General features: G+C 28.0%; 1 long non-coding RNA gene across 1 annotated transcript; it reads right to left on the reverse strand.

Moving 5' to 3' along the window:
• LOC107454821 (uncharacterized) lies at positions 1 to 25,455 on the reverse strand. Its single transcript, XR_001585506.4, has 3 exons — positions 25,309 to 25,455; positions 22,344 to 22,453; positions 1 to 386 (listed from the first exon to the last, which is right to left on the reverse strand). It is a non-coding gene; the product is annotated as an uncharacterized LOC107454821 (long non-coding RNA).
• Positions 25,456 to 25,805: the final 350 nt, after the last annotated feature.

Raw genomic sequence — 25,805 nt, forward strand, 5'->3', positions numbered from 1 at the left:
TTTTTTTGCGTTTAATAAAGAATCTTTTATTGGAAGTTTATTAACATTGAATAATTTCGGCCTACAATAAATCAAATTAGAACAATAAATAAAAAAACATTATAGTTTTTTTTAAATGCTCCAATTTTTTTTAATCAGTTATTTTCAGCAGATCATGGGTTAGAGTCCCCTTGCCGTCAAGTTAACCGTGGAAGGTTCTCGTGATCTTCCTCTCCAGTAACGCAAATGCGGATGATTTCCATCAAAAAATATTCCAGGAAGGCAAATTTTTCCCATACTTGATCCAGGAGCTCCCTTGTCTTCGGGATTGGGTTCAAAATTGCAAGGCTATGTAGTTGAACATCAGTAGTCATGAACCCAAAACCAGGTCTGCTGTTCAAGAACGGCTATAAAAATAAAATAAAAATCTATTTGTACTTTATTTGTTAAATGTTTTAACCATGTAAATTAGTGGAGCTTTCATTTTAGTAAACATCCTTTTGTTGGTTTAAAGCTATAAAATGATTTTATTCGAACTATTTTAAAATAAATTACAGGTGTGTAAATAAAGGAAGCAATAAAGTCATCTTCTAGATCAGAGGTCGCCAAAGTGGTCTATATAGACCCCCAGGGGTCTATTTAACATAAGCGGGGGTCGATCTAAGCCAGGGGGTCGATCCGAACCGGAAGGGTCAATTGGTCAAAGGATTATCAGTATTTTTTAGATATGTGACAATTAGAAGTAAAAGAAGAAGACTTGGAAATATATACAGGTAATCTTCAAAAATTGAGCGACTATTTTAAACTGCGTTTTGTTGATTTGGAAAACATTGACATCCCTGATTGGATTATTGTGCCATTTTCTGCTCAAATTGAAAACGTGGACATCAACCTGCAAGATGAGCTTGCTGAATTATTATGGGGATTTGAAGCAAAGACGCTTTTTAAAAATTTAACAATAAGCAAATTTTGGACAAATATAAATATAAATATAATGCAAAAATTTGTAAGACTTCCCGAAATAGCTCAGCCATTTATGATAGCATTTCCAAGTTCCTATATGGTTGAAGCCGGTTTCAGTCACGTAAATTCAATCTTAAGTAAGAACAGAAATAAATTAAATGTGGAGTTTCGAGGGGATTTAAGATTAAAATTGACCAATTTTGAACCCAATATAACGAACCTTGCAAAAAAAAACTCCAGGCATTGATTAAGAAGCAATAAATCCGTAGTTACTTTACTTGTTATTTATACTTACTTATAATTACTTATTATTTCATAAATATTAAGGTATTTATGTTTCAACATAAATATATTTTTCATAAAACTATTGTTACACTATGTACTATTACTTTAATAAATGTTCAAAATCATAAAATAAATGTACAAACACAGTATCTAATAGAGTTTTATTTTAATTAGCAGAAAATTACTTTTATGAGGGTCGATGGGGATTTCGAAAAATTATGTAGGGGTCGATGATCAAAAAAGTTTGGCAACCCCTGTTCTAGATAATGATATTGACCGTCATGTATGAAGTTGCAATACATACAATAATTTCAGTAATCAGCAAAATTCACTAAATTTGTGTAGGAAAATATTTTTGCAATAGTGGTGACTTTGGGTTAACATCACAAAACAAATCTTCGGGTGACATTAACAATGATACTTTTTGTTAATTTTCAGAATACATTTCGTACTGAAGATAAAGTACTTTCGTAGAATTTAAACAAAGATTTTTGTTAGATAATGAGTAAAATTGAACGATCTTTAAATAAAAATTTTCTCTAACTTTCAATGCAATAAGAAGTATGAAATATTATGGAATTTTTTCTGTTTTTGTTATAGTTAGTCTTTAATAATTTGAAAAAAGTTAAACAGTACAAGGGCAATGGAATGTATAAAACACTAATATCAACAACATTCAGTAAACGAAAGAGACTGATAATTTTTGTAAGAAAAATATCACTTATAGGTCCCAGAAAATAAGGCACATTCTTTATAAATAATTTAAGTGAGTCTTGATATCTCCCTTCCAATGAGGTGACCCAGGTTCGAATCCCAGAGATCAGACTTTCAAATTTTGGTAAAGTATTAAATTTTAACGATTAATGTGATTCTTTTAACCAAAGAATATGGTACATGACTATTAGTGGAATAGATTTCCAAGTATAACACGGTAATATGGTTCCAATAATGGCTCTAACCCTAACAATAAATTATTATCTGACTGACAACAACAGTTATTGATGGAATTTCTCTCCCTCCACTCCATCAAAAGGTCTAAGAGGTCGTGTATTCGATCCCCGGTGATTGATGCGTTAAATCTGTTGAGTCTCAAAGTTCTCCATGTTCCTATAACAAATCATGCCTCTTGGTTTTCCTTATCTTCTGGATTGGTTCAAAATTACAAGGCTACGGAGGTAATCCTTAGTATTGGGTCAATGGCGGTTATAAAATAAAATAATATCGTTTTTATGTTTATTTATATTCTATTCATCACTTTTAATAAGCCCTGTATAACAATAATAATTATTTTTACACCTGTCTTGTATTTCCGCCAAAGATCAAACAGAATCGTCTAGTGAATCGGTATTTAATATTTATAATGGCAGTTAAGTCATAAGATGAAAGCGTAATTATATTTGCTTTCGATAGATGTTCGCTTGATTTTTATAAAATTATAGAAGCATAAAAATCAGAATAACAGCACAATAATTTATGTGAGTTTTACTTGGACTCTCCGATACGATTCTTTTGCAAAATCTCTTTTTCAAGCTGAAAAAAGTTTTGAAGAGTTTACGTTCTCATAAAAGATTCTGAGTATCCACTTTAATTAAACCTTTAAAGCCGTTCTTATAATTGATAAATTATATTAGAATAAAAAATATTAACAGTCACCCGCAGTGGATTGATCGTAAAGACACAGTTCCTAGTAGAACACTGAAGTCAAGCATCACTGCTTGCGGTCAGTGACCACTTTGATCAGCCTGCGTAGGGACCGAGAGTGCATGGTATAGGTCCTCGTTCAACCGTGAAGTGATCGCGCTCAGGTCGTCGGACTACCAAAGCAGAGGATCAAAATTGCGATGTCTTCGGATCATCTTTAGGGATGTTTCCCAGTCCGTCGCCAATAGCCCATTGTGCTGCTCTAGTAGGACGTAAATCAAGTACGTATCAACCGTGTTCATTTCTCTTATTACTTTTGACATCAAGTGAAGCGCAAACTTATAAAATTAAGATTGAGAGAGATAAATTTTTCTTAAACAATACGTAAACGTAAAATAAATAAATAAAAACACTCAACTTAATCAACTTTCAAACAAAGTGGAAATTCAAAAGAAAAAAATCGCATTCAATTTAAAAATAGAAATAAACCTTTCAGCACGTCAAATCTTAACTCTATAGTTGCAGCCAATTCTGAAGATTTAAATTTCAACGGGCAACATACACGGTATTTTTTAACACCAATTTCAAGAGTTGATAATTCGTGAACTAATAACTGAATTTTAGTTTTCTTTTATTGCATCGTACTTATTGTGCATTTTTCTACTCACCTTCGTAATTTTAAGTTATTTAGTTTTATAGTTATTACGCGACAAAGCAAAACTTAACGTTAATTTGAACATCGAAGACAGCGATATTTTTGTTAATTTAAAAGAAAAAAAATCTATAATCTTTTATCACAGCAAACATCTTTAGCTTGTTTGGAACCCAAAATTTATCGTCTGATTCGTTTCAAGCATGCATTTTAAAGTTAAATTTGAGAAATATTCCATATTCGGATAACTGTTAACCAATAAAATCCATTTCATACGAAATATATCTATTTAATTTAAACGTAAGATTTTTTATTTATCCGTTTCATTTGAATGTTTTCTAGACGATTTTATTTGTTTTCTAATTGATTTGAGATGAAATATAGGGACAACATTTTTCCTCTTATACCGATTACCATTTCATCATTAATTTCTCTGCATTCTTACTGTAATTTACAGAGATTATTTTTAGGTTTTTTATGAGTTTGTTTATTTTATTCATTTAAGAGACGAGGTTATTTTTAAGTAGGCAATTCCTATTTATTTATCCTACTTAAGTTCTTGAATTTCTGAATAATTTAATCCTTAGAGTTTAGGATATTTTGTGAACATATATATATATATATATAAATCTTTGTGCAACTGCATTAATGCAGTTTAAGGTGCTAAAATATTTTGAAGCAATTCTAATAATGTAATTTTGACAACCACTTTCTAACATCTCTAAAATGAAACAATATCGGCCATATGACATTTTGTTTTACATAAATTAATTTTTAAAATGTATTTATTTACAGTTATTTAAAAAAAAAATTAAATGTCTCAGAATCTTTTTCTTTAAAAAAAATGCTTTATGAAATCATTTTCATTTAAAAATGAAAGTAGGTGTTCCAAAAAGACATTTAAAATAAATAAAAACAATCAATGTTTTATACAGAATAATAAAAGAAAGTAAAAAATAAATTTTCAAGGAATCATTTATAGGAATTTTCTCAAAAGATTGCACTCTATTTTTGTTTCAAATGAACGATTTTTACAAAACAATTCTTCAAATATCTAAATTCTAGTGTTAGGATGGATGGAAGAAACACCTGGCTTCATTGTCCAATCCTATTTCAAGATTGGAACGACAGCTGTTTCCTACTAGCATCTGTTCCGTTGGGTCAAAGCGCACTGATCCACAACCCAGCTGTCGGTCAATTTTTGTCCCCTTTTGTTAGATCCAAGCCTTTTTCTTATTGTATGGGGATTGAAGAAAATATTTGAGGGGTTTTATGAAAGAATTTCTTTGTTCCTCTCCTTGCAAAAGTTTTCCCACGGGGAGCCTTTTCTTCATTCAGGTAAGGGAATGGGTGGGTAAATAATGTATCTTAAACCTACCCTATTTTCAAATAGTAAGAAACGAGAAGGGCATAAATTTGAAAATTTTTAAACGGAAAAAAAATGGAATCAAACAATAAATAAAATTTGTTTTTTTGCGATATTACTAATTATAACTACATACAGTTCCTGGCCATATTATAAGATTCTATGTAAAATTTTAATTATCATTGGATATTATACAGCATCGTTGTTTTTGCACTTGTTTTCGTTCGTGCATCAATTGGTTAACAATGCAACGTTAAAAATAAATGCAAGTATATCTTCCGAATAAATTACTAGTGCCTTTGAAAATAAAAGTATTAACTCGTACAAAACATGTCATTAGTAAAAAACTACAGCGCGTCTAATAATTTGGTCTAATTATTATAGTGTACTATAATAATATTTGACATAATAAATATTCTATATCTATATAGTATATCGTCTACTTTATCCAGTCGTCGAATTTATATCGTCCAATTTAATCAATTGATAACTAACGTTAAGAAGTGCAAAACGGTTGTGTCAAAACAATCACCTGATAATTAAGATTTGACATAGTGTCTAATAATTTGATCAGGTATCAGTTTATCGGTATCAGTTAAAACAAATGTTCAACAATTATAATGCCATTTTATTTATTTTTACATGAGATGTCAGCAAATTTTTATAACAACACAAAGTTTCTAAATTCAATTAAAATATCAAGTTTATCACTGATAAGTCATTTTTTTATTCTACCGAAGAAAATTTAATCGTCCAATTATATGTAAGGATATTGAAATCAATGCATTAAAGAATGAGGCACGTGATTCTCATTGAATTTAGGAAATAAATAAAAACGTGTCTATTTATTTTAAAAGCATACATATTTATTTATAGATTAAAACTAGTTTATAAAGTAAAACAAAATGCAATACAATTTAATTATTAGAATTGCAGAGCATTTTGTTGCAGGCAGCATTTAAAGACAGCATAAAATGATTTTAAAATATTTGTTTAACGTTTAATTGTATAAAAACTGAAAATGTATTAAAACAATTCTACATTCAATAGAAATTACGGTAGTTTCATGAGTCGTCATTGAATAATCTGGTTCTTTATAAACCATCATTTTATAATTAAAAAAGTCTCGAATATTTTCTAATCAGTCAAACATTTTGTATAAAATAGAGCATTCATCGTCTATCTAGCTTCATTTATTAGGCGCCATTTTTTAGGTACAAGGCTTATGGTAAGGAGCCGAAATTCAAGAAAAAGCAGTTTGAAAATTTCTTATTTAAAATACAAGTATTTAAAAAAAATTATTGTTTTTAAGAGACAGAAAAGGTTTGTTTTAAGTATTTAGGAAGTGTTTTAGAACAACAATGAATGGTACTATAAATAATTAAAACATTACACGAATCAAAATGATTTTTTGATTGTTCCGAATTTTTGTTACATGTTTAAATAATGAATGAATCATTCAATGGAACAGTAATAACAGTTTGTTAATGATTTGTATTAAAATAGAAAAAAAACAAAAAAAAAAAAAACTAGGTTATACTTGTTAGTACTACTCACAAGTTTCTTTTTGAAATTAATACTTCTTAATGAAAAATTTTTAGCTATTGATTTTTTTATTATGTTATAATTAAATTCCATCTTAAAGCATATGAAGTGAAAAATAATGAAGTGAAAAAAATAGAAAAACCCGGATCTTATATAGTGTTCCATGAAATTTTTTCTGCGAAATTATAGTTTGCTGTTTATCAGCTAAAGTATAGCCAAAAATAATAAAAAGTGAATATTCAGAGTGGAAAATTTGATACGTTTAAGGACTCAAGCATTATGACACTGACTAAATGTAAATAGAAAAAATAATTTTATTTTATTTTCAGATTACATTTTAAGAGATTCACTCATGCTTGGAAAGTTTTTTCACTTATTTATTTATATTTTCTAGGGGAAACTAGCTGTAGTAAATACTCTTTTATTCACCGTCATATTTTTCAAAATATTGGTAAAAAAAATAATATGCAAAATTTTCATAACTCCAGAGTTAATAAATTAAAGTAACATATTTGGATTTATTTTCTGTTAGATGTATGCTAACTTATTTACAAATTTTCGCAATAGTCTGAAATATGGTAAGAAAGAAAATTTCGTTGTAAACAAGTCGATGGTTGGAACAAACCTCACCCTGTTCCATAGAGATCCATATAAGTACTTAAAAAAGTATTCTTTTAATTTTAATCAAAAATGTATGCACGAGATTGTTATATATATATTGAGTGAGTTGATTCTATAAACCAGTTTGTTTTTTGCGTTTGTGTAATATTTTATTTTCGTTTCAGTAAACATTCAAAATGATAAATTTGTACAAACACGAGGTTGTTCGAGAGAATTTAATCACCTTTTTCGAATAACCTTTTAATGTTGTACAATGGTTGATTAGTCGGTCACATTTGAAAAATTTCGTTAAAATTTCAAAAAAATGTTCAAATAGCAATAATTTATATTTATGTGCGTGTGCACATGTAATTGAAAATTGAGCGCAGCTGAGAAATTTTATGTTATCTTTTAAAGTGATAATTAAGGAAGGAATTAATTTGTGTTTTAATGAATTTTAACGCTATTTTATTTTGAGTTTAGAACTAATGATGACATAGTAATTTATGAACGAATAACATTCAGTATAAGTTAATGATATTTAGTCATTTCATATTGAGTTTAGAACTAATGATGACATAATAATTTATGAATGAATGACCTTCAGTTTAAGTGCGGGATGACCAAGTTTGTAGGTTTTCTTTTTATGTATGATGTGACGAAGTTAGCTTTTATATCAAATGTAACTTTTGTATCAAAAGTAAAAGCAATTTTCTTTGGTGAACTTCAGGTACTAAAACAGTGGGCCCTAAAAATCCTTGTGATCAAAAAAGGGCAGAAATCTACTCAGAGGTGTGACAAGGAAAAATATTCATTAAAATATTAATTAGAGATTGAAATGGGCTACAGGTAGAGTAGAGCAGAACTCTCTACCTATGGCAACACTTCGCATGCTTTCACCATTAGCGCGTGGAGAGCCATAGAAGAAGGAAGCATGTTAGTTTATGTCTTGATTTTCAAATAGATTAAAAACTTTTAAGGTAAGAAACTATGTGGAACTCAAAACTACATTAAACTTATATCTAAAAGAAAACGCCATGGAACTGTTAAAAGATATTTTTAACAATTAAATACGAAAAATATAGAAAAATATCGTAGTACGACTGAAAAGAGGAGGGAATCGGTTTTCTCCCCAGATGGCATATTCCAGTACCTATTCAAAAATGGTGTCTTTTTTACAGTGATAATAAAATAATTTTACATGTGGGCATTAGAAATTTTCATAAACAATGTCAAAAGCTTAATTAAATCCTACTAAACCAGGAAATTGAAGAAAATTTTTTTAAATTTTTAACAACATTTAAATATTAACTAAAAAAAAAAAAGAAAGAAATCAGGCTTTACTTGAACTTATTATGTTAATTAGATATGTTACGCATACAAAAGAAAAGAAACAATGAGTACTAGTGTTCAACAGTCGCCAACAGAGGTATAGCAAGATATGTTAGCACAAAGCACGCTGAATTTCAACTAACCTATGTCCATGAAAACTTATAATGAAGTTTTAAAGAATTTTTTTCACTCAATTAAGTTTAGGATAAAGTGGAAAATATTAATTATTTTCTAAGCAATTTGCACGAATAAAAATTGGCATTCTTTTTAATTAATAATCTAGTATAATGTACAGTATACCAGTATGCACAGTGGATTCAATTTTAATTGTTCTAAGGCCTAAACTAAAATATGCTAATTAACTAGTTCAGACAATCTTGACTCAGTTCGTAACTCAGTATCTTGAGTTACGAAATTAGATTCAGAAACCTATTTTCCCTGTATAAACATAAATGTTTTCGACGGATTCTTTTACCCAGCAATTTAATAGCGAGAATTTACAATTGTAAGGTATGCATATATTGTAAGGTATAACATAATTTTAAGTACGTAATTTGAAATGGAAAAAGGCAAAATTTGGGCATAGTTTCTTAATAATCGTATTTATTTATTTTGGAACTATTAAAAAAGCTGAGCGATACTTTGATCGCTATCCAAAGTTTCAAAATTTCTCTTTTTAAATATTTCATCATATCTCGGGAGCTTTTTAAGAAGATCGTTTTTGCACGCAATTATAATACTCATTAATCTAAAAAAAAAATTTCACTTACCATTTTATTCATTATTTTTTTAGTAACAGTGAAAATTTTTTATTCTATGTTATTCAAGTTTTTGCACCATTTTAAAGGATGCAATTTTAAATGACAAAATGTGAACGAAATCTCTCGAGAAGAAGAATATAAAAATAAGCCTTTTTTCAAATTTTATAACTCAGATCCGGCTTACTCAAATCTGGTATTTTGTCATTTAAAATTACTTAAATGTAAAAATTTATATACTTTACAATTCACTATTTTTTCAAAGTTTTTGTTAAGTAAAATAATAAATTATATTTGGATAAACGAATATTAAAATTCTGGGGGGAAAAAATTAGGTTCGATTTTTGTGAGGTATGGTTAAATATGTGAAATTAAGGTTCATCAAATTATATTTCCCAGATTGCATTTACCATTCTGTACATCAATGGTTAAAAATTCGTTGAAAAAGGTTTATTCAGAGAAAGTATGTTTCTGTAACTTAAGTAAGTGTTAATACTAATTAAAACCACCCTTTTGAGCCATTACGATTTGTAAATATCCAATCCATGCTTTATTTTAGGTCTTTTTTTATTTGCTCAATGTATTTTAGATTTATAGGAACAAAAATATTGAATATATGAATAAAAAATATAAGAATTAACTATACGAATAAAAATATATACAAGAGCATAATCTTATTCAAATAGCACGATTTACTGACTACTGTAATCCATGCATTAAATTTTGGGGTACCTTTTCTTATATCCTCACAACATTTCAGCCCCTGCTAAAGTTTATAGCATAAACTACTTCACATTTAAGTAATAAATAAAAATTATACTCAGCAAAACATTATTGGTTACCACATGCGGAGTAGGTGCATGGGGATAACAAAATTTAATTCAGTATAAATAAAAATTTTGCATAATTTACGTAGAAAGTTAATAACTTTCTGTCTTTCGACACCACCTGTCAGAATAAAGCACGGTTAAAACTACTCATGAAAAAAGGAGCTTCATATATATATATATATATATATATATATATATATATATATATATATATATATATATATATATATATATATATATATATATATATATATATATATATATATATATATATATATATATATATATATATATAAATATATATGCAACGAAAAAAACTGTGATGGCTCAGGAATTCCAAAGAGGTGAACCGAGGTTGATACGAATGCCGGCTTGCACCGACCTTAGTACTAACGTAAAATATTTTCTGAGGTAGACGGTTAGAGTACCCTTGTCGTCAGGCTAATCGTAGGAGGTTTTCCACTCCCTGCAATGGAAATGCGGGCTAGTTCCATTAAAAAAACGAAGGCAAAATTTCTCCCAATTTTTGACCCAGGAGTTCCCCTGTCTTTCGGATTGGGTTCAAAAGGACAAGGCTTCTTAGTTGAACATTAGTAGTCGTAAACCCAAAATTGGGTCGGCTGTTCAACGACGGTTATAAAATTAATTTTTTTTTAAAAAAAGGGTATGTTTATTGAGGGAAAGTTCGTTTTCGTGTTTGATTTCGCATCTTAAATTATCGTCTGCACTTATTAATTAACATATTTAAGGTCACCCCGTCGAGCTGTTCTAAAATAAAAATAATATAAATTCAGTTCATTATTATTGCAGGAATAAAAAAGAAAAATGATCAAACCATGAAACTCAATTGGTTACGAGCAGTTGTCCCGAAATGTTAGACAAGGATCAAGATTCATCCATCTAAAATATGCATTTAAATTATTAATCTACAACTCAATATTTTCTTATTCGTAAAATCTGTAATTAAAAATAAATTCTTCAATTTTATATACACTGGTGTAAGAAATTAAAAGCAGACCTGGTCAATAATCTCTTGAACTAGTGGACCGATTTTAATGAAATTTGATAAGTACATACATTCATACAATACAAAACAAATAATTATTCAACAATTTTAATACTGATCGTGCGAAACACTCGTTGTAATCGGAAGGTATGAAATAGTCATAGGCCATTGCCACAGGAAATGTTAAACTGCCTTATTTCAAGTATGAAATCACGCTGCAAGGACCGTATATCTGACCCCACGGTAAGGGGACCCCCTATCAACCCATTTTTTTTATTTGTTCTGCAACCGCTTTTTCAAACTCCAACGTGTGTTACGCACGATCATGCGTGTGTATTACAATTGTTGAATAATTATTTGTTTTGTATTGTATGAATGTATGTAACATAATAATCTGTCCAGCAGTTCTAGAGATAATCGACCAAGTCTGCTTTTTTTACACCAGTGTAGTTAAAACAGAACAATTATATATATTTTAGTAAACTACAACTACTATTACAAATGTAGTGCTACTTTTTTGAATGATTCCAAAATATTTTTGAAATGTAATCGCTACTTTTAAGAGATATATTTAGGAGGAATGCTAATCTTAAAGGAAATATGTATAGTTCAGATACATCAGTTTTAGAACCAAGTTGTATTAACCAAATGGTTTTCATATGAAAATGTTTTCCAATAAAATTGAAATTTTATTGAAGTTGAATTCCTTTGCTAGAGTATTTCATGAAGCCACAAAGCAATATTTAATTTGTAGTTCAACATAACCCGGGTTGAATAATTTGAATGTATAATTCGATAGTTTTATAATTTTTGTACTATCCCAGATGACGGAGTACTGAGAGTGAACTAAACCATAAAAAGTTTATTTTGATAACAACTCCTTGTTATCAAAATTATCTTTGGTTGGTGTGATTTCAAAAGATTATCTTTGGTTGTTGTGATTTCAAAAGATTATCTTTGGTTGTTGTGATTTCAAAAGATCTAACCTAATTATCAAAATGCCACACAATTAACCAAATATTTAAAAATCTAACTGAAATATTTTGTACTCATCATTATTTTCTCTAGAAATCTCTTAATCTGCGTATTTTCGTAAAATCTGCGTATTTTTACCTACTTAATCTATAATTTGCTTTATCCTCCTCTATTCTCTGAGTTTGATTGTTTAAAGACTTTTAAGTAACTGTGTAATTTTACTTTACAAAGTCATATAAAGGTGATAAAGACTATAGTCAGATGAGGGTGATATTAGGGTGAATATTTTTACTCATCATTATTTTCTCTAGAAATCTCTTTTAAATATTTGCGAAAATAAAACTGTAAAATCTGCGTATTTTTACCTACTTTATCTATAATTTGCTTTATCCTCCTCTATTCTCTGTGTTTGATTGTTTAAAGACTTTTAAGTAGCTGTGTAATTTTACTTTACAAAGTCATATAAAGACGATAAAGACTATAGTCAGATAAAGGTTATATTAGGGTGAATATTTTTAGTAATGGTTTTACAGTTATTAAACTTAAAAATATATTACACTATGTTTAAATAAATTAGTTACATTTTAATTACATTTATGTAACAATTACAATAGAGAAAATCAGAAATTATAATTTTATACAAGACAAATAAAATTACTGCTATATTATCAGGCAAAGTAAATATGTATAAAATATTTTTTTGTCAAAAATATTAATCAACTTTTTGAGTCACACACGAGATAACAAAGCAAAGGACAAAGAAATATTTAACTTTTCTGGTCAAATATTCTCGAAAAAACATTAAAAATCCTTTTTATAAACAATAAGAATCTAACGTTTACATCATCTGTTTACTGCATGAATATTATGCCATTCTTGGTCGAAATAAACCAAATTCTCTGCATTTAATTTAAAAAGCAGTGTTTAAACATTTCTTTACTGACTTTGAAAGTAAATCTTTAAAGAAGATCTTTTAATTATGAAAACAAAAGTGAGAGCGAAAAAGTGAAAAATATACTATTTTCGCTGTCTCTTTTATATAAATGACTTTAATTTTTTGAGAAGAGTTTTGGGCCTGGATAGCATGGTTGGTAGGGGACAATGTCTAAGAGGTCGTGAGTCCGATGCCCTGATGCACGTTAAATTTGTCGGGGCCGCAAAGTTCCCCTAACAAATCATTGGTAGCGGAACATTGGTAGCCCAGAATTGGGACTGCTGCTCAAGGACGGTTATTAAATTAAAAAATATTTCTAGTAATGCATATTCGACAAGTATCCTTTTTCATAAAAACAAATTATTCTTCCCTTTTACTTGACAAAAAAGGTAATACTGATTATAAGTTATTATTATCAATATTGTGGATTTTTTTTTAATAAGCGCTACTTTTTTATTTTTTCTAAGACAGACCTGCTAATTCCAGAAATTCGAAAACACTTTTTGTGAACTATGCAAAATAATAACAAAGGAATAAAAATAAATTTCCTTAAATTAAATTTATTCGAGAAACTTTTTTTACTCATAAAATGTTCAAGACAATAATCTTTAATTTTAAAAGACTAATGAAGCATTTTTCTTATAGCGTTATATAATACAACTCTTTCTGGTTTGCTTATAATAGTGAAGGAATTCTTCTGAGTTTGTTTTGACAAAAAAAGAAACCTGTATTGTGATCCCTACATAGTTTCCTGACTTCACACCGTTTTGTATCAGAAAAGAGGACTTCGCTCCGTTAAGTGCCAAGTCTTTAGAAGCGAGATCATCTTTTCTTGTTATTTCTATTAACAAAAAACTTGCTTGAAAAATAGTTGAAATATTAGTCAAATTAGTTATTTCAGCGCGAATATTAAAAAAGCCTCATATGCTTGTCTTTATTTCCCTCAAAATAAGTTTTAAAAAAAAAAGAATACTAAAGAGGAGTTTTAAACCAAATAAACTTAAACAAGGAGGAAAGAGAATTAATGGTTATAAGCAAAGTGCGCACGGGTTCGCCGATACTGATGCATTGATGAGATGGAAAAGCAGATGATTCAGACCAAAAGCGGTCTTCACATATTTCTGCTTCTGTCTTCCTCGAGATTTCAACTGCGCTACGCCGAATCCCTTCACACTTTTTTTTTTTTCGTTATAGAGAGATTCACTTTTTCAAAAAAAGAAGGTGCATGTATGTTACTAAAGTTCGGCTCCACAAGGTCGTTGACATGTAGGAAGTCCATTATGGTCAGGAGATCAGGTTGCAGATCACTTCTTATTAGTCCAAGGCAGTCCTGTAAGTGCTCTAGTGAAACAGAATGGGCAGTGTATGTATATATATATATATATTACGAATTGGGAAACTCTTTTGGCCAGTGTGGTCTGCTGGCATCTATCGTACTTGGTGTTCAGTAGTGTGCCAAGGTGTGTTCTACTGTACCGGTAGTATGTGCCACAATGAATTAAGACTTAATTTTACTTTGGTATATACAGTCAGACCTCTGTTTAACGAATCCCGATATAAAGTTTTTGATATGGAAAATAGGTGAAATACGAGACGAAACAAATTCATACACATAACTAAAATAGTTGTAAAATTATTATCTACTATAGAATTGCTTCAAATGAATTTAACATTAAGGTTTGGTGATTTCTTCCTCACTATTTATTGCTGTTTTGTTTTTCACACTGTCCAACTTTCTCTCATTACAGAATCAATAAAAAGAAAACATCATGTTACAGATCATCAGAACGATCACAGATCAATTTTTATCTCACAACATGGGTGTGTTGTGGATTTTCGAACATTTAATAATGGACAGAAAAACTAAAATAAAAATAGAGAGAAAAATATATTCGATAGTTTTAGTTAAAATGAGGAAATTTGAAAAACAGTAAGCAAAATATAACACTTTAATAACTGCTGATCTAATGATCAAATTAAAAAGTACTAATAGGCGATCTTAATGATTTGAGGAACCTTAAATATGCTAATGAAAATCATAAAATCACACGGTAAATCTTCATCGTGAAAAACGTGTCCGCCAGATTTGGATTCTTGAAATTTTAGGAGGAAATGAGTAAGCGCCATCCGGAAAATAGGGTCCCAAAATTCTGGTCAAGAGAGTGGCAATTAATGCAAATTCCTTTTTTTTTTTTTCAAATTTCGTTTTCTCAAAGAGGTCCTATTTTTAAATTTAAAAAGAATTCAGGCCTCTCATGAAATAAGGCCTGATTTTTTCCTATCAATCTTTGGATGAGCGAGTAAAAAGTTACTGTTTAAGAGCAAAAAGTGAAGCAATTTTGAGGATTCTATTAATTCAGAGAAAGGGCGTTTTATATAGCTAACTTAATTCGTCTGCACCATTTAATAAGCATATTTGATGTTAGAACTATAATGAATGCATTTTAGTCCGTTGAAATCTAATCATAAATTCCAAAGTGGTGCTCGCATCCCTTAACTAATTCTTCTTCTAGGTGATAATTATTGGTATTAGGGTGACAGGAAAGTCGGTGCATTAAATATTAGTTAAATTTAAAAACATTTTTTATCCATCCATTTCTATCTGGCATTGAAAGGCTAACGAGAGTGAATACAATATTGATTAAAAATAAAATCTTGATGAAAAATATCAAATGCACCGAAATGACATTACTTTCCGGTCCCCCTAATAGTATAGCAGCGTAATAGTTTATTACGTTGCTTAGATAATTCCTTGTTTTCAAAAAATTGTTTCTCAATTTTACTCGAGTAAATGCCCAATATTTCAAGCTCAATTACTTAGATACAATTTTAGATACGCATAATTATTTCACAAATTTCAATAAAATTTGAGGATCACATTTGAGAATTCTGAATTTACTAAAATAATTAGTTTAGTTGTAGCAACTATATAATCCCAAAATATATTCTCAGTTACGGATGGCCTATATTTCTATTATCTTATATATTAATATGTGCGTGCAAAATAAAACATTTGAATTTATCCCATTTCTATAGAAACAAACTGAATTTTAAAATAAATATATCGAAGTTGAATACTTTATGAATACTTTTTGTAGCGCAACATGGATGGGAAAGAAATACTATAAATTTCATGATGACTGTAGCATAATATACTAAATATTTTACAAAAAGAATACTCTTATCAAAATACAAAAGTTTTGAAATTTTCCCTTTATGATTGACGATAAATGTCTTAATATGTTAACTCATGATTTTGAATACTAACAGACAAGTAATTTATTATTTATAGTAGAAAGATTTTTTTTTCTATTAGTTTAAAAAGGGAGCTCTGAATAAAATTAAACTGAAAATTTTAGATTTAGAAAAAAATAAATAAGCTTTAAACTGATTACTATAAATGACTTCATTATGTATACATAGCAGACAACATGGATGGGAAAAAATTCAGTAGATTTTACAAAATTATTTCACGATAACTGTTGCAAAGTTTTACACATGGGGAATTTTAGGGATTTTTATAGTCATCAAAATAGAAAAACTACAATATTTTCTTGTCATGATTAATTGAACTTGAAATGTTATGTTTACAAATAATTGTTAATAGTAATAATCACTTAAATCAAAGATAGTTAAAAGATTTTTAATTAATTATAAAAGGGAGTTGTGAATAAAAATAAACTCAAAAAGTAATAATTTGTGCAAATATTCTATTTCAATAAGGATTTCTTTAAGAAACCTATTCAGTTTTAGGAAAAAACCAGGAGAAGTTTTATTAAATCAGTAGATCAGGAAAAATCTGGCAAAATCCAGTAGAGTTGGCTGCTGTATGTAATATTTATTTAAATGTTCAACAAGCAATAAATTGTGTAAAAATTCTATTTCAATAGAGATTTTTTTTAAAGGAAAATTTTCTAAAATATGCATAATCTAGGAGAATTTTTATTAAACCAGTAGAGTTGGTGTCATAGCCATGAAAATGACGGCATTTTAGTACTTCTTTACATTAAATGAATGAAAAAAGTAAAATAATGTTTCGGCAATTCATGTAAGTTAATACATAATTATTAAAATCGTCTCTTACCAATATGGGTGATAATTTTCGTGTTTGAACAACAGAATGCATTGACTATATTGAATGGATTATCCCAAACAGTATAGAATGATAATTAGAATAAGTTTTCATTCTTTGTGCTTTATTCCTATTATAACACATATATTATTAAATATTTCAGTGTCATTTTGAATTTGAAGAAATATAATTGTTGCATAAAAGTATGTAATTTAAAAAAAATTATTAATCTCATGTACACTAATTAAATGTCTTTCACAGTTTTTTTTTTAAAAATAATTTTAGGTCATACCTTTTTTTGTCAGCTAACGTAAAAATTGTTCCGTTTGTTACTATAATCCTAAGTATTTTTACAGGGATAATTTCTGTATAAATATAATCTTAATATATGTAGAAGTCATAAGTGGTTTTTTAATTATTTAATGTCATTATTTTTTGTTAGATATCATGAAAATGGTCCCGTTTGTTACTAAAATCCTAATTATTTTTACGAAGATAATTTCTGTATGAATATAATATTAATATATGTAAAAGTCAGAAGTGCTTTTTTAATTATTTAATGTTATTATTTCTTGCCAGATACCATGAAAATTCAACGTTTCTAAAAATGTAAAATTTATAAGGCATAAAAATTACCTTCTTCTTCTATCCGATACTTTTGCTTCTTAAGATTAACACTAGTTGTCAAATTACTTTTATTTAGCTTAAGGTTTTCTTTCTAAAATTTTGTTTTTGTCATCAAGGAATTTTTGTCGGTAATTGTGGCCTTTATCCGACTCTCAGTAATCCGATTTGGGCTCGAACCTCAAGCCCGAATTCATTTCTAGCACCAACCAAACATACAATACTTTAATAACATTTCCTTTTAAAACGATTAACAAGGCCTGCTGAAAATAAATTCCAATTCTGTAAATAAGAAACATGACATCCATGTTTCTTATTTACAGAATATATGATATATATATGAGAAATTAAGTCTTTAAATTACACGTTTCTCCCTTCTTTTTTTGAATTGAAAACTTTTAGAATTGACTTTATCTCACTCAAAAATATACCAGTCAGGTGGAATATTAAAAGCAACAGTTTACAATTCTTTCGATTGCAACTATAAATTGTTTGAAAAACTATTTAGTTGTACATTATATTCTTCTTTACTATATTTTAAAGCATCGCATGTTATGACGATTATATTGGAAATAATATATTCAAAAATGCTTGTAATTTGTAGAAAAATAAAGGCCTTAACTCATCTTTAACTTTACTAATTATTTTCAAATGTCACACCAGAAGAAATTCTTTTTGAGTTAATTCAGGAATTGACGTACAAAAATTTCAAATAACTCAATAAAGTAAGAGTATGTGACAATTTCTTCTAAAAACTATTTACTTTTTGCGTGGCACCAAATACTATTAAAATCAACAGATGGATTATTGAAATGCATTATTTATAAAGGGATTTCCTTTAAAATTAAAAAGTCTTTGAAAAGTGGGGTTTTCAATTAAGTGGAAAGGAAAGCAAAATATATAGGATTAACGATGAGTTCTTGGCAAAAGGACTCAGAGTTTATCTTACACAGTAAGACCTCTATTTAACGAAGTATCTAAATCCCGATAATAAGTTCGTTACATAGAAAATCACCTTTTGAAATACTTAAACACAAAACAGGTTTTGAACTCGTAAGCCTAGTACATAATTAAAACAGCAATTGATACACCTTTATCTTGTAAACTAGTATCTACTTTTTATTTTATATATCTTAACGATGAAGGAAATCTGCATGGAAACAACGAATAGAGAAGAGCATTATCCAGTGTTACAATATTATGCTACATACTTTTTCAACTAAAAAAGAAAAAGCTAAATTAATGTTGAAATTATAGCTGCATTTATTAAAAAAGTAATTTTAAACATACATTACTCATGCGTTCGTAAGTTTAATTGCTACTGGTAAAACTCGTTCATTTTGTCTGAGTTTTTCGTATGAAATGCAAACGAAGAGGGAAAGGGATTTTACTGCTTAGTAAGTGGCTTCGAAAATCAATTTCCCCCGTAAAATGCTTCATCAAGTTTGAGATGTTCTGAAATATTTTGGGAAATAGGGAAAGTGGATCTCAAAGAAAAGTTCGTTAAATAGAAAATTTCCTTCGCTATTTGGAAGTTATTTTACGAAGAAATTCCCAAAATATTCTTGGTTCCTCGAAAAAAAAATCGCAAAATAAAGAAATTCGTTAAGTCGACTGAATTTAAAAGCATATTTTTGAAGAAAAATAGCAGCATATCAAACCTTGAGTATTTTTTTTTTTTTTTAATTCTTTGAACCGTATAATTTTTCTGATTCATAGTCACCAAAATAAATAAATAATCTTAAATAGAAATTTTCTTTGAAAAAAGAAAGAAAATCTCCTGAAACTGCAAATTTTATAGGTAAATAATGGTTGAAGTTATACAGGTATGTTATAGCAGTTATGAAAGTCTGAACTTTGCATGGTTACATAAAACCTCAAAAACATGTTTTTGAAAATGTAAATAAAACATTAATTATAATTTAAACTAAAATAAAAATGACTCAGAATTATTATATTCATTAAAATGTAAATTAAATACAAGAATATTTTTTATAAATGTATTCAGTAATTTAAGTTTTATGCCTCTTTTGTTGTTTTAAATGCTTATTGAACCCTCAATTGGAATCATTTCCTCCAAGGTGACAATTTGATGATTTAATAGTTTAAAATTGCAATTTGTTATTTTATTTAAAAATCAGAACTAATATTTTCATTTAAAAGTCTCATTGGTGAAAGCAATGAAACATTAAAAAAAATGAATAATGTAAGCAAATTCTCAGTTTACCCTATTAAAAAAATTAGTGATTATTCAAATGTTGTGTAAAGAAATAAATTCAAATTTTCGAAACAACTTATTTTCGTCTTACAAGATTAAATTTCATCTTAGAAATAAGTATATGACTCCTAATTCCCCTTTATAAAACTTTATGATAATAAAACTCTATTCATCAAACTTTCTTTTTTTTTATAATAATATTAAAGAGTTGTAAAAATTCCGAAAACAAGAAATTGGGTAGATCTCTTTTGCATAATTATCCCCCAATTCAACTTATTTCCAGTTCATTTTTGGAACTGTTGCAGGAAAGTGACATCCCTCAAAGACCGGCTGATCACAGCAAATACAAGACAAAAAAAGATGTCTTAACATAATACATAGTTGACAACATAGATTGGAAAAAGTCGATTTTACGAAACAATATAAATTTAATGATAATTGTTCCACTAAATATTTTACACATAGGGAATTTTAGGGATTTTTATAGTCATCAAAATAGAAAAACTGCAATATTTTCCAGTTATGATTTATGTTAAATGAAGTTGAAATGTTATGTATTATGCTTACTCGTAATTTTGAATAGTAATTGTCATTTAATTCATCAAAGATAGTTAACTGGTTTTAATATATGAGCTTCATTACACTTACGTAACACTTACCTAAATATTGAAGCAAGCAAATAATCTGCGTTGATTTTAATATGTATTTTTTAAGGACTCAATTTTAGGGGATTTATATAAATAAGGAGAATTTTTATTTAACCAGTAGACTAGGAGGGCCAAATCCAGTGGAGTTGGCAGCTATGATAATACGTTTATAGATTCGTTATTTGTATTTGTTTCTGTGTATTTCACGCTGTTGAATAATATATATATAAAAATCAGTTTATGTAAACAAAACAAAACAAAAGGCAAACTTAGTAAAAAAAAAGTCAAACTTATAGTAATAAACTACTTATTCAAATATATTCATTTCATAATTTTATGGTTTTTCCTGCAAAGTTGGAAAAGTTATCTCTAAATATATATAATAAAACCCCTCCACTATTTTGGAATCAAAAGTCGAAAACACTTTAGAAGAAGAAATTTTGTTCAATACAAAAATGTTTCCTTTCTTAGACTGCAAATGTATGAAATTTTTTGATCCAAAATAACTTCTGATATTTATAGAATCGAAAAGTCAAGTAATTTTAGAACATTCATTAATAATTCTGCAGTATTTTATGCTGATCTGGCGAAATAAAAGAAACCTTGATTATCTTAAATAATCTTGAGAAATATAGTCTGAAATATTTCAATCGCACTAAATCAGGGATGGCAAGACACAATGGTTTAAACAGTCTCTTTTATTCTATTTCATCTGTACGACGCTTATCACTTAATTAATTATATTCAAATCTACAAGAAAACTTTTGTTTAATAATAATTAAGAAAATAGAGATCTAACATAGCAAATTCTACATAAACAAATTTATCTAAAATTTCAATGTTTTATTGATAATATATCCAACTGTATTTAACGGGGTGTAAAATAAGCATTAAAATTAAATTACTGATTGAATCTTGTAATACATTTTTGAATGGCAGAGAAGTGTTTGGAAATACAAAATAGAACTATTAAAAGAGAAACCAAAGAAATATTTTCATAAATGGGTTTTTTAATCCGAGGACTCGAATATGCTAAATAGTTCGATATTTTGAAATACAGACACAAAAAAGGGATAATAAGATTGGATTAGATTATTAAAAATATCTAATATTTTCATAAATGGGTTTTTATTTTATTTCCCTATAATATAGAAACTAATTAAAAAAAGAAAATATTTTTAAAACCATTTAAAAAGAACACCATCTAAAAATGACAATATCATGTATTAATATGTGTTTACCTACACTCAAGGTTTAGGACAGTAAAACCTGTACAAAACCTTAGCCTTGCAATTTTTATTTAGCCAGTAGACTAGGATAGCCAAATCCAGTGGAGTTGGCAGCTATGATAATACGTTTATAGATTCGTTATTTGTATTTGTTTCTGTGTATTTAACGCTGCTAAATAATATATATATATATAAAAATCAGTTTATGTAAACAAAACAAAAAAAAGGCAAACTTAGTAAAAAAAAAAAAAAAGTCAAACGTATAGTAATAAACTACTTATTCAAATATATTTATTTCACAATTTTATTGTTTTTCCTGTAGAGTTGGAAAAGTTATCTCTAAATATATATAATAAAACCCCTCCACTATTTTGGAATCAAAAGTCAATATGCAAAAATACAATATTTTCCATTTATGATTGACATTAAATTAATTTTATAATGGTAACTCATAATTTAAAATAGTAGTAGACAAGTAATTCATTATTGATAGTTAAAAGATTTTACAATTTAAAAAAAAGTTCTAAATATGAAGAAACTGAAAAGTTTAGAAAAAAAAAGTGAGAATGAAATGCCTAGAACTGATTACTGTAAATAAGACTAGCGTCATTATGTATTAGTAATACTTATTTAAATATTCAGGCAAGCAAATTGTGTAAAAATAGGGATCTCTTTTCAAAAACTTACTCATATTTAAGGAATTTTCTTAAATGTGCAAAAACCATGAGAATTCTTATTATACCAGAAGAAACCTGCAAAATCCAGTAGTCTATTGGTAAATCCAGTAGAGTTGGTAGCTATATATATGATAAATATTTGTTGTAAGAACTTCGGATGTAAAAAAATAAAAATATTTCTCCAGACATAATAAAACAGTGATTAAAATTGTATAAACAACTCAATGCAGCAAGCTTCGCTGGTATTTCGCTATAGGAAAAATTTCGTTTTACGGAGGGCAATTATTTAAATTAAATTAGTACTGACTTTGAAAGTTTATACAGATCCATTTGCGTAAAAAAAAAATAAAAAATGCTAGAAAGTAAAGATGAATTTAGTAATGAAAAAAAAATTGCATTTCGCAACACAATCCATTTTGATTGTCAGAAACATGCGAAAAATTCTTTATTGGCATGTGATTAAAAATGAGAGCGAAGTAATGAGAGCAGAAAATTTTTAAATAATTATATTATAAATGTACTTTTATTACCTATATCTTGAGTAAGTAAAATCACGTTAGTTTTTCAATATTTCGTAGTCTTTTGTTGAAATTGGTAATTTTTTCATAATATAGGTTTATAAAGATAAAAAATCCAGAGAAATTTTACACAATATTCAAATTACAGTCGGATCTCTATTTAACGAAGTTGCTAAATCCCGATAATAAAGTCGTTATATGGTAAATTCGTTAGATAAAAAATCACCTTTTGAAATACACACAAAGCAGGTTTTAAGTTCTCAAGCCCTAGACATAATTAAAATAGCTATTGGTACAACTTTATCTTGCGAACTAGTATCTACTATTTGTTTCATAAATCTTAACCATAAAAGAAATGGAAAGCAAGAATAGAGCAAAACATTTTTATCACGCTGCATACATTTTCAACTTAAAAAAAAGCTAAATTTATAATAAAAGTAATTTTGAACACGCGTTCTTAATTTTAATTGCTACTGACGTTCATTTTGTCTGAGTTTTTCGTTTGAAAGGCAAACAAAAAAGGATTTTAGTGTTAAAAGTTGGCTTCGAAAATTCTCCATAAAATGTGTTTAACAAGTTTGAAATGTTCTGAAATATTTTGAGAAAAGTGGATCTCAAAGAAAAGTTCGTTAAATAGAAAAACTCCCTTCGCTATTTGGAAGTTATTTTACGAAGAAATTTCCGAAATGTTCCTCAAAAAAAATCACAAAATAGAGAAAAATGGAAGTTCGTTGAATAGAAGTCCGACTATATTAATCACTTTAATAGTAGGACATTTCTTGGAACCTACATTACTTCCTAAAATTTTCATTGAAAAAATCTATTAATGGTGATTATTATGAAAATGCTGTATTATATTTTGATGTTCGAAAATTCCCTAGTAAAATTATTTGTGAACATAACTAAGTTTTCTTTTGTGTTTGAAAAAACTCGATTTATTCTCTTCACTCATTTTAATGAAAATAAAGCTTCTCACATCGAATGTGGGTCAAATTCTTGTTCGTGACGTCAGGACTAGTTAGTCAACTATGAATCATAACAGGAACCCAAAAAATGAAAATCTTCTTAGCATGCACAATATTTTATTAAACATATTTTTCATTATTTTGTATTAATTTAGGTCAAAAATAAGTGACAAATATTAAGTTTAATTATTTATGGTTGCGTCTTTTTCTGAGTTAAAGGTAAAATCCTCCAAGCAATTTTTTTGCTCTTATTTAGATCTAAGAGAAACAGACATCATTGAAATTTCTTTAATTTACAAATACAGTTATTGATAAATTTTTGAATATCAATGAAAACTACTTTGTATGTCATATCTTAATACAAATATGATCTGACACATTTTTTATAATTAACATTTTTACTTGTAATAAGAGCGTTAGAAGAAAAAATATATGACCCCATCTGCGGCAGTATTAGAAAAGTGAAAAACAAAGTCATTATTCCTATTTTGATTATTTTTAAGGCTTTATCAAAATTACTTCTCGTTGAGCAGCAAGAGAACACTCCGGTCCCTTTTGAAATCTTATAAATTAATATTATATTTTGTTATAAAATATAAATAATTTTTAACACTAAATAATTACAATTTAAAATTTTGTCATAATTAAGTGCTTCATTCAATTTAATTAAAATTGGAAAGTGATTGGGTTTGTCTTATGATTTTAAACTAAGATCAACATAGTCATGGGGGCCACTCTAGAAAAATATCAAGACTTAACTTATTTTTTTGACCATTTAACAGGGTCTAACGCTATTTTTTAAAAAAAAGAAAAAAATTCTGCAAATTACTGTTAACTTTCAGTGAGAATGGTCCACATATTATATCAATGATTGATCATTTTCTATAAAAATTATTTCATTGGTTTATTTTTTACAAAAGAAAAAAAAAAGCTAATCTTGTATAAATTTTTGCACCACTAGTTGAATTACACCACCAACTTTTCCTTGGAGTTATTCAAATTTCTACTTCCTTCACACTTTATTTTTAATACTTTGTCCAAAATTATACCAGTTTAATGTTTTAAAAAATAATCTTAATTTAAACTTTTTGCTCAGTATCTTAAAATGTTTCAGAAAAAAAAAAAAAAAAAAACTCAAGCAGATGTTGAAATTCAGTCAATCCTATTCTTTCATTGTGATGTGACACCATTACATGATCATTTTGCGATAATTAATAAAAAACAATGATGTTTTCGCAAAAAGTAATATTTCCTTAAATTTATTTTAACATAAAAAAGTCTTTCTATTTTTTTAAAGGAAAGAAAGGAATATGAAATAAAATTAGAACTATGTTTTCGATAAATATATTTAATTTAAATAAAATAAAAGTTTTTGGAATGGCTCTTTTTAAGAGAGATCCAATTAAGCTATTCAGTGACCGAAATGTAATGACTGAATGCTCCTTACACATCATACAAGTTTGATAACAAAAATTGAATCTAAAAGACTCACCTATGGGGAGGGGCCTATTGAGCTGAAAATATTCTTGTAAAAGTTGCAAGAGTCACTCTTGATAGGCCGGGACGAGTGCAATATTAGTTGAAAAGAACAATACTGCCAGTCATCCCGACCTGGCCAGAGTAAACTAAACTTATCTGCTAACCATGTGCTCATAACCGGAAAAGAACTTGACAAACAACGAAACATACATACCTGTTACAATCCTTTACTAATCCAGTCTGCGGTTTCTTTCTTTATTCACCTGCAATCAAGTAACCGAAGGCGTATCGAGGTCATTTAATTGAGTATTTTATACATCAGAGAGAGAGAGCTCTTACCTGCTTTCGAATAAATCCACCTTGAACTAATCCCTTAGGCTAGTCTGTTGGGCGTCAGTATGCGTGTATCATTATAAGCGTTGAGAGTAAAAGACTTTTTTTTTTCTTGGTGACTCCGGCCAATAAAAACCAATCATCCCATTTTCCACGAATCAAATTCGTGATTTAGTC

The sequence above is a fragment of the Parasteatoda tepidariorum genome, chromosome 11, assembly GCF_982258835.1.
Source record: "Parasteatoda tepidariorum strain Cologne lab strain chromosome 11, Ptep-v5.0, whole genome shotgun sequence".
Lineage (NCBI taxonomy): Eukaryota > Metazoa > Arthropoda > Arachnida > Araneae > Theridiidae > Parasteatoda > Parasteatoda tepidariorum.